The sequence below is a fragment of the Dama dama genome, chromosome 31 (assembly GCF_033118175.1).
Source record: "Dama dama isolate Ldn47 chromosome 31, ASM3311817v1, whole genome shotgun sequence".
Lineage (NCBI taxonomy): Eukaryota > Metazoa > Chordata > Mammalia > Artiodactyla > Cervidae > Dama > Dama dama.
The window spans coordinates 30,280,447-30,291,550 of record NC_083711.1 but is presented as its reverse complement, the minus strand read 5'-3'; positions in this window follow the sequence as shown (position 1 = coordinate 30,291,550).

Sequence of the window (11,104 nt, the reverse complement as noted above, 5' to 3'; positions counted from 1 at the left end):
GGAAGATCCCCTGAATAAGGCCATGGCAACCCACTCCAGTATTCTTGCTTGCAGAATCCCCTTAGATAGAGGAGCTTGGTGGGCTACAGTCCATGGGGTCACAAGGAGTCGGACATGACTGAGCGACTAATCACACACATTGTGTCCCCTGTAATTTGAACAGTGCTTTGAAGTTATTGGCTTTCAAGAAATATGATATTTATTTTCTTCTAGTCAAAATCAGACGGGAATGGTCAGATCTTCAAGGAATATTCAGCTAGTAGCACTTAATTATATCAGTTCAGTAGCTCAGTCATGTCCAACTCTTTGCGACCCCATGAATGGCAGCACGCCAGGCCTCCCTGTCCATCAACAGCTCCCAGAGTTTACTCAAACTCATGCCCATCGAGTTGGTGATGCCATCCAGCCATCTCATCCTCTGTCGCCCCCTTCTCCTCCTGCCCCCAATCCCTCCAAGCATCAGGGTATTTTCCAATGAGTCAACTCTTCACATGAGGTGGCCAAAGTACTGGAGTTTCAGCTTCAGCATCAGTCCTTCCAATGAACACCCAGGACTGTTCTCCTTTAGAATGGACTGGTTAGATCTCCTTGCAGTCCAAGGGATTCTCAAGAGTCTTCTCCAACACCACAGTTCAAATGCATCAATTTTTTGGTGCTCAGCTTTCTTCACAGTCCAACTCTCACATCCATACATGACCACTGGAAAAACCATAGCCTTGACCAGAGGGACCTTTGTTGGCAAAGTAATGTCTCTGCTTTTTAATATCCTATCTAGGTTGGTCATAACTTTCCTTCCAAGGAGTAAGCGTCTTTTAATTTCATGGCTGAAGTCACCATCCGCAGTGATTTTGAAGTCCAAAAAAATGAAGTCTGACACTGTTTCCACTGTCTCCCCATCTATTTCCCATGAGGTGATGGGACCAGATGCCATGACCTTAGTTTTCTGAATGTTGAGCTTTAAGCCAACATTTCCACTCTTCTCTATCACTTTCATCAAGAGGCTTTTTAGATCCTCTTCACTCTCTGCCATAAGGGTGGTGTCATCTGCATATCTGAGGTTATTAATATTTCTCCCTGCAATCTTGATTCCAGCTTGTGCTTCTTCCAGCCCAGCGTTTCTCATGATGTACTCTGCATATAAGTTAAATAAGCAGGGTGACAATATACAGCCTTGACATACTCCTTTTCCTATTTGGAACCAGTCTGTTGTTCCATGTCCAGTTTTAACTGTTGCTTCCTGACCTGCATACAGGATTCTCAAGAGGCAGGTCAAGTGGTCTGGTATTCCCATCTCTTTCAGAATTTTCCACAGTTTATTGTGATCCACACAGTCAAAGGCTTTGGCATATTCAATAAAGCAGAAATAGATGTTTTTCTGTAACTCTCTTGCTTTTTCAATGATCCAGCGGATATTGGCAATTTGATCTCTGGTTCCTCGGCCTTTTCTAAAACCAGCTTGAACATCTGGAAGTTCACGGTTCACGTATTGCTGAAGCCTGGCTTGGAGAATTTTGAGCATTACTTTACTAGCGTGTGAGATGAGAGCAATTGTGTGGTAGTTTGAGCATTCTTGGCATTGCCTTTCTTAGGAATTGGAATGAAAACTGAGCTTTTCCAGTCCTGTGGCCACTGCTGAGTTTTCCAAATTTGCTGGCATATTGAGTGCAGCACTTTCACAGCATCATCTTTCAGGATTTGAAATAGCTCAACTGGAATTCCATCACATCCATTAACTTTGTTCATAGTGATGCCTTTCTAAGGCCCACTTGACTTCACATTCCAGGATGTCTGGTTCTAGGTCAGCAATCACACCATTGTGATTATCTGGGTCATGAAGATTTTTTTTGTACAGTTCTTCTGTGTATTCTTGCCACCTCTTCTTAATATCTTCTGCTTCTGTTAGGTCCATACCATTTCTGTCCTTTATTGAACCCATCTTTGCCTTAAATGTTCCCTTGATATCTCTAATTTTCCTCAAGAGATCTCTGGTCTTTCCCATTCTGTTGCTTTCCTCTATTTCTTTGCATTGATCACTGAGGAAGGCTGTCTTATTTCTTCTGGCTATTCTTTGGAACTCTGCATTCAAATGGGAATATCTTTCCTTTTCTCCTTTGCTTTTCGCTTCTCTCCTTTTCACATCTATTTGTAAGGCCTCCTCAGACAACCATTTTGCCTTTTTGCATTTCTTTTCCTTGGGGATGGTCTTGATCCCTGTCTCCTGTACAATGTCATGAACCTCCATCTATAGTTCATCAGGCTCTCTGTCTATCAGATCTAGTCCCTTAAATCTATTTCCTACTTCCACTGTATAGTCATAAGGGATTTGATTTAGGTCATACCTGAATGATCTAGTGGTTTTCCCTACTTTCTTCAGTTTAAGTCTAAATTTGGCAATAAGGAGTTCATGATCTGAGCCACAGTCAGCTCCTGGTCTTGTTTTTGCTGACTGTATAGAGCTTCTCCATCTTTGGCTGCAAAGAATATAATCAATCTGATTTCGGTGTTGACCATCTGGTGATGTCCATGTGTAGAGTCTTCTCTTGTGTTGTTGGAAGAGGGTGTTTGCTATGACCAGTGCGTTCTCTTGGCAGAACTCTATCAGCCTTTTCCCTGCTTCATTCTGTACTCCAAGGCCAAATTTGCCTGTTACTCCAGGTGTTTCTTGACTTCCTACTTTTGGATTCCAGTCCCCTATAATGAAAAGGACATCTTTTTTTGGTGTTAGTTCTAAAAGGTCTTGTAGGTCTTCATAGAACCGTTCAACTTCAGCTTCTTCAGAGTTACTGGTTGGGGCATAGTCTTGGATTACCATGATATTGAATGGTTTCCCTTGGAAACGAACAGAGACCATTCTGTCATTTTTGAGATTGCATCCAAGTACTGCATTTCAGACTCTTTTGTTGACCATGATGGCTACTCCATTTCTTCTAAGGGATTCCTGACCACGGTAGTAGATATAATGGTCATCTGAGTTAAATTCACCCATTCCAGTCCATTTTAGTTTGCTGATTCCTAGAATGTCGACGTTCACTCTTGCCATCTCCTGTTTGACCACTTCCAATTTGCCTTGATTCATGGACCTAACATTCCAGGTTCCTATGCAATATTGCTCTTTACAGCTTCGGACCTGGCTTCTATCACCAGTCCCATCCACAACTGGGTGTTGCTTTTGCTTTGGCTCCATCCCTTCATTCTTTCTGGAGTTATTTCTCCTCTGATATCCAGTAGCATATTGGGCACCCACCGACCTGGGGAGTTCCTCTTTCAGTATCCTATCATTTTGCCTTCTCATACTGTTCATGGGGTTCTCAAGGCAAGAATACTGAAGTGGTTTGCCATTCCCTTCTCCAGTGGACCTCATTCTTTCAGACCTCTCCACCATGACCCGACCGTCTTGGGTGGTCCCACACAGCATGGCTTAGTTTCATTGAGTTAGACACAACTGTGGCCCTGTGATCAGACTGGCTAGTTTTCTGTGATTATGGTTTTAGTGTGTCTGCCCTCTGATGCCCTCTTGCAACACCTACCATCTTACTTGGGTTTCTCCTACCTTGGACGTGGGGTATCTCTTCCGAGCTGCTCCAGCAAAGCGCAGCCGCTGCTCCTTACCTTGGACGAGGGGTATCTTCTTATGCCTGCCTCTCCTGACCTTGAACTTGGAGTAGCTCCTCTCAGCCCTCCTGCGCCCTGCAGCACTTAATTATATAGAGCCCCAAATTCAGAATTGATGACATTCTGGGAAAGGATGGTAAGTTCCATTGACTAGCTTAGAAATGACACTATCAAGGTTCAATATGATATGATTATGATCATCCAGGAATAGACTAGTGCCTGTTTATTTATTGTTTCCGAATCCAAGCTCTGTCTGTTCGCTGCAGGACAGGCCAATTAACCTAGAGATGGAGTGCAATGGCTCAGAATATGACTTTATTCAGAAAGTCAGCTGACCTAGAAGATGGATGAGTAATGTCTCAAAATAACCATCTTGTCAGGGGCCTGAATGCCATGTTCTGTTATAGAACAGAACAGGGGAGGACTTGAAGAAGTAAAAAACATTATATTGCAAATATCTCCTGGAATAGCCAACCTCAGGGATGTGTGTGTTTGTGTGTATATGTGTGTATGCACACACTCAGTCATCTGTGGCACAGGCAGGCAGATTCTTTACCGCTGCACCACTGGAGGAGATGTATTCATCTCTTCAAGCAGAGCAGCAGGGTTCCCTGAGGCAGGCCACCATTAGGGAGGGGATGTGTTAATCTCTTCAGGCAGAGGGGTAGGGCCCCCCAAGGCAGGTCATTATGTATGATTACAATAACAAAAGCAAATGGGAAACAAAGGTTAAAGTCAAAGAAGCAGATCCATCATGGAGTCAGAATTGGCTCTTCCCTACAGCATTATGAAAGTTATGATGCAGTTTTCAACTGACAATGTTCAGTAGACATCAAGATGTCATTTTTCATGTCAGGTTTTGATTTTGTTTTTGTTTTAAGAGAGTAGGGGGAGAAGAGACGGAGGGGTACTTCATATCGAAATTTGATTGAAACCAACCAAGTGCCTGCATGTGTCTACATACAAGACGAGGCCTCAAGTTTTCTCATTTCAAGCCTGAGTAATTTAGATCATCTGGAAGGCACGTGGGCTGCAAGGCCACAGATTCTAGTTGGTGTCAGTTGCCTTTGTACAGGAGACAATCAAGCAGCAAAGCACACTGTAATTTTTCTTTTATGTTGCAAAGGGTTCTTTAAAAAGATTGTATTCTTCCCTCACATTTCCCTTGCCACAGCTGGTGGCTCCCTCCTAAATGGTATACTAGGGCCCTGGAGCACTTGATGTCTATCTTCTCTTACTTGACTGACACAATGTGTTTCAAAATGTAAATAGTCTAATATAGAACGCACAAGAGCTCAAGGAGAAAATTATAAAACCTTTCTTGAAATGTCTGTGATGGGCTGTGTTCTGAGAAATTTCAGCCTACGACCTTCTCTAATTCTAAGCAGGTGGATTTATAAATTTGTGCTAATGACCGCACTAATCTAAAGCCACTGAAAAGACTGAAATGTCCTCTCTCCCCTCCTTGAATATATAGCACTTTCTGCAGTGGTCTGAGGCAGATTATTCACAACTTGCCATAGAGCCCTACTGTTCCTCAGAGCGAAATTAAATTAAGCCCATTTCAGATTCTTTTACTGGTTATTAAGGAATAGTGCATTTCATTTTTAGCACCTTGCTGTCATGAGAGTTCTGTTGTTAATGAAATCATTAGGCATCAATAATGCTATCTGCCTCTGACCAATATGCAACTGGATGTAGTTGTAGAATGTTAATGATGGCAGGAGGTTAGAGACATAGGACCATTCAGTTAGGTAGACATGCCCTCAGCTTAGCTTCCAGATATTGTGTTTCTGTGAATCAACATTAAGCAGCCACACACAACATCAACTAATCCTATAACTGCTCCTGTGATATACCTTCAGATGCCTCCCCATTTGACCACAGAACCACCTGCCTCAATGGTGAAAATAGAGAAGAATCTCCTGGATCCTGGTAGAGGGAGTCAGACTTCCTTGGCATGTCAAATACTAATCTCATAGTTTGGGTTTCTTACCCTTCTCACTTCCCATATTTCCATATTCTCATCTCTCTCACTTTCCATATTTCCTGAGTGACAGATTTTTTTAGGTACCCAGCTAAGGATAGAGGTTTGGAGATGAGTAAGAAAATGTCTGACCTCATTAAATGAACAGCTAAACAGTTGTAACTGCATCAATAACATAAGGTAAATGCTAAGAGATATTGTGAGGATGGAAAGGCAAGCTTGCTTGCAGGGTGATGAAATGCCCCCACCTGCCTCTCCAGCCAGAAAAAGGATTATTCTTTCCTCCTTTCTTGCATTGCTAGAATACCTCACAGCTAAGGGTCTGGCTCAGAGTGCTCCTACTCTCCCAAACATACAGGGGCATTTCACACCTCTCATTCTTTGCATGTTTTGTTTTTCCATAAAATATTAGATAATATAATGGACAAAAAGACTCCTATCAAACATTCCCCTCCACCCTTTTCCCACGTCTAAAAACACAAGCATACCCCTCTCTCATTAACTCTCTTCTCTGAGGGCTCATGATGTGCACTTAGTGAGGACCACATAGGCTAGTCCTTTTTGCAGAAATTTAGATCACATTATTCTGGGGCTTTTTTGTTGTTGGTTTTTGTTTTTTTTTGTTTTGTTTTGTTTTGTTTTTTGAGTAAGTAATGTGATCATTCAGCCCAGTTCAAATTATATGGCTGGTTAGTTTACCAGATCAAGGGACCATCTCTGTGTGTCATTGTGCGTGTTACCAAGTCACATTCTTATTATCTAAGCTCTTGATTTCTAAATTTGATGCCTCGATATTTCTTCCATCAGATGGGGCCCACAAAAATGCAGGACATCCCAGGGGTCCAACCAAATCCAATCAAAACATAAGTCAGCTACACTTAGGGGAAATACCTCATTGGCAAGGAACATTAACATTCATCAATTACAATCCTCCAACTCAGCCTTGGCTAGCTTATCTTAGCCTAGAAAATAGGACCTTCTCATCTTACACAGAAATCCCTGACCTCCTGGCCAATCACGCCCTAATTGAGTATTGGTGATTCTAATGCACTGAAAACTCCTGCCCTAAATACCTTGGGAACAGAGCTCCACTGCTTATAAAGCAGTTGCCTCCCCCAATACATGGAGAGCTCTACCTTGAATACAGGACCTCAAACGCATTACTAAATTGTTCTGATTTTGTCATTTGAAGCTTGTCTCCTGTTGAAATGTATTTCTGAGTTTATTCTTGTTTATGCATTTACATATGATTTTATATTTGTAACTGAATAGGATCAGTTACATTAGAACTTCAGCTAGTAAAACAAAAGAAAAAAAAAAAAAACATTAATACATAGCTTCAAATAGAACATTGGAATCATGTCCATAGATCACCTAAGTCACTATTTACTATTTCTTTTAAGTTGGGGCAATGCAAATAATTTTGACTATTACATATTAACTCTTCTTAACATCACTCTTTAAAGAACTATAAACAAGGCTGTGGTTTTTTTCCAGTAGTCATGTACAGATGTGAGAGTTGGACCATAAAGAAGGCTGGGTGCCAAAAAATTGATGCTTTCGAATTGTGGTGTTGGAGAAGACTCTTGAGAATCATTTGGACAACAAGGATATCAAACCAATCAACCCTAAAGGAAATCAACCCTGAATATTCATTAGAAGGACTGTTGCTGAGGCTGAAGCTCCCGATACATTGGCCATCTGATGCAAAGAGCCAACTCACTGGAAAAGACCCTGATGCTGAGAAAGATCAAAGGCAAAAGGAGAAAAGAGTGGCACCAGATAGTGATGGTTAGATAGCATCACCAGCTCAATGGACGTGAATCTGAGCAAACTCCAGGAGATAGTGGAGGACAGAGGAAACTGGCATGCTACAGTCAATGAGGTTACAAAGAGGCAGATAGGATAGTGACTGAACAACAACTACTAATGTCACTCTAAAAATGATCATCTCATTTCATAATTATGTCAACAAGAATAAAAATCTGGAGGAGAGTGGTAGGATCCAATATTAAGCATTTGCCTCATCATTTCATAGTAGTTCTTTAATCAATTGCTTCATGCCTGAATTTCAATGGTAACAGGAGGATAACAAAAATAATTCACATTTTCACAGGATTTTAAATATTAAAACAAATATTAATTTCTTTGATTCTCACAACTCTGGGAGAAGAGAAACATAGAGTGGATAAAAAGTGTTAATAGATGAATCATTCATTGTTATTTTTCCCATCAGCAGAAGTGAAAAGACTTCTCATACCAGAACATTCATTTTGCCTATTATTGAGAATTCCTGGAGTGTGAATTAGGTCTGCTTCTTCAGAGCTTTGAAGAAACAGCAGAGCTGGGCTGTATTATATAGAAGCACCAACACTCCTAGACTGATAGGCAAGGATGTTTTCCTGAATATATGCAACAATTAATTCTTGCTGGTCAGGAGTGGGGGTGTGTAGGAGTGATGGAAATCCACAGATAATCAACAAGCTTCTTTTGCTCAAAAGGTTTGTGCTTTATCCCCAAGGAGGCTTTTGCAGTGATCTCTACCAAGAAGGAAAAATTGGCTGCTCTTTCTTCTTCTTCAAGCTTCCTTCCCAGCGTGCGGTCGGAGGCTCCCCTCCAGGAGTCTGTGTAGCCTCGCCACTGGAGGTCATCTTTTTTTCATCACCATCTGGAGGTCTTTTCCCAGGCACTTTGGTTGCCCTTCCACCTGATTACAATATCCCACTGATCCTGTTTTGCACTCTCTGCTTCTTAACAGGGTCTCTCTTTGGTGTCCCAACACCATAACGAAGTTAATAATGCATAATGAGCTTGGACATCAATAGTTTAAGCTGCAGTGGATTAAAATGACCCTTCTCTTTCATGGCATCATGAGGGCAGAATCTGATCATCAGTGAATTCCCATGTTGTCAAGACAAACAGACATGGGTGAATATTTCGTGAATAACAGTAAGCATAGGAGCATACACCACCGCAAATGCACCTCTCTTTCTCACGCTATTCATCTGGAAAAATGATAGCTTTGCATTTGTCCTTGAAAAACCAGCAACTAATAGTCTGGAAAAACTACCTTTGTCTTGTAAAATGCACGATATCATCTTTGCCGTTTCCACATAAATCCAGGTTGACTTTCTTTACCTTTGGCTCTGTTTCTTAATAAATTATGATTAGCATACCTAGACACAGTTTTAAACATGCCTATTTTCCTCAGGCTTGTAAGAGAGTCATGGCTTAGACATGTCAGGAGCTTCCTAGGTGTATTCCTTTTTTTTTCTTTTCCTTTTAGTACATTAATAGAATGGAAAAGAGTGTCTGCACTATGAATTGATTGCTTGAAAAAATAAAACACACACACAAAAGCTAGTATTTGCGAGATGAATACACGAATAAGCTAATCCTCTAAAACAACTCTGTACATGGACAAAACATTCCATTTGGGGAGAGGGGGAGAAGTAGGAGGCAATTTGGGATCAGTGTTTGCTCCAATGAGTGTAATTATTGTGTAAATTGTGGCTCTTGACAAAAATCTCTGAGTCCTGTTGAGATGTTGTTAATGCCCCAGGAAGAAGCCTGCCTTCTCTAGTGTGATTTCTTACAAAGATGCTACCGCCTCCTTCCTCTGTTTCCCACAGGAGATGGGCAATTTGCCAGTGTTTCATTTTCAAGTGCCATTGTTCACCTAGAGCCTCAGGAAAGCCTCTTGCTTTTTATTGTTAATCCAAGCCTAAGTGATGACCGTCTTTAAAAAATCCTGGAACATTTTCTAACAAATACATTGGGCACTGACTTTAGCCATGATGACACAAAAAAGCTCTGTCGCTTATTTTTTAACTTAACAAGTAATTTAGTCATTTATGCAGCCTTGGAATTACTTTATTGGTTCATGAAAACTCCTTCTATGAGGAATTCATGGGAAAAATTATAAATCTACAGCTGTTTCTGCAGTACCTTTCCGACATCATTCCTTTAGTGATGATTCTGACAACAAAGCAACATGGGAATGTTTTTTTACTTGATTTAATCCCTCTAATATTATATTTTACATTGTGTGGGTATACAACACTGAAGAAGAACCATCCAATTGTCCTACATTCTAAGGAAATAAGATGCATTTATTCATTAAAGAAATTGAAGAATAGGTTAAAGATGTTAATGATTATTGAATGTGAGCTCATGCTGGGACCTTCTGTGAATTAGGTTTGGCAGTCTGGGATTAATTCTTCATATTTAACACACACTATGCATTTGGGCGGTAATTTCCTGTGTTTCATCATACAGATTGAAACAGGATCAAAATGGATGCCAGAATTTGAAATGGTTCTATGCAAAAATAGAAAGCTGGTAGTCTAGCCTTTTATCATCTCTTCTATAACCCTGTGAGCCTGTGTCTAGGTCCTAGTCCTCCCCTCACTCGTCATGGGCTGCCCACCCCCCAGCACTTGAAGCCTGTCACTTGTCCAAGGTCCCCACCGTGACAGCATCCTTCTGCTCCCAACCTTACCTATTCCCTTCCCTCTCAGTTTCAAATTTTCCTACAAACCTTACATTCTTTAAGAGTCCTGTCTACTCTAGAGAACAAGAACACTGATTTGTGTTTAGGAGTTAATAGCTGGTAGTAGCTATTAATGTGACACCCTCACAGATATAATTTGCATTTAAACAGCTGCCTTGAACTGAAAGAATTGGAGAATGCTGAGGATTTCAGACTCTGAGGCAGGGCCAATGAGAATTATATTTTTGTCACCAAGCCCTTTCCAGTACCCCTCAGGTATTTACTCAGCCTGAGACATTAGGAAGGAGAAAAACAAATAAACAAGGCTCTGATTTGATTCCCAGCTCTGACAATTACTAGCTATGTGACCTTGAGCTAGTTCTTCAGTGTCCTCAACCATAAAATAGAGCTAATAAGGTTTTATGAAGACTAAATGAGTAAGATAGCTAAAACTCCTAAAAGGTTTAATATTCTAAAAATGTCAGTGAAAAATCTTTTGGTTGCAAATGACAGAAATTCAACTCAAACCAGGAATTCTGATAGAGTAAAAATGTGTTGTTGTCTAGAAATATATATATATCCTTTTTAGCAAGCAAAAGATTCTGATGTGGGTGATAATTGGAACATACATCAAAGAACACTATTTTAGGGGTTCAAGAAAAACTTCACAGACCTTATAAAATAAGAGGCAGGAGATGATAGAGAATGTAACAGTCCAGATCTAAAAGCATCTAAAACATGGGATGGAAACCTCAGTAAGCCACAGAAATTACAAACAAGATTGAAATGTAATACCTAAAGTAAACCGAATTATACACTAAATCTTTAAGTACTTGAGGATAGTCTATGACAATAGAGAAAACTACATTTAAAAACAAAGGTAGAAATTAACTGAAACCAGGGAAGATAATTGGACCACTAGTGGTAAATTGATAAAAGAAGCAGAAAATGAAAATGCCAAAAGACTGGAGATGAAAAAATACAATTCTTCTTCAGGGACCAGGGGCTCACAG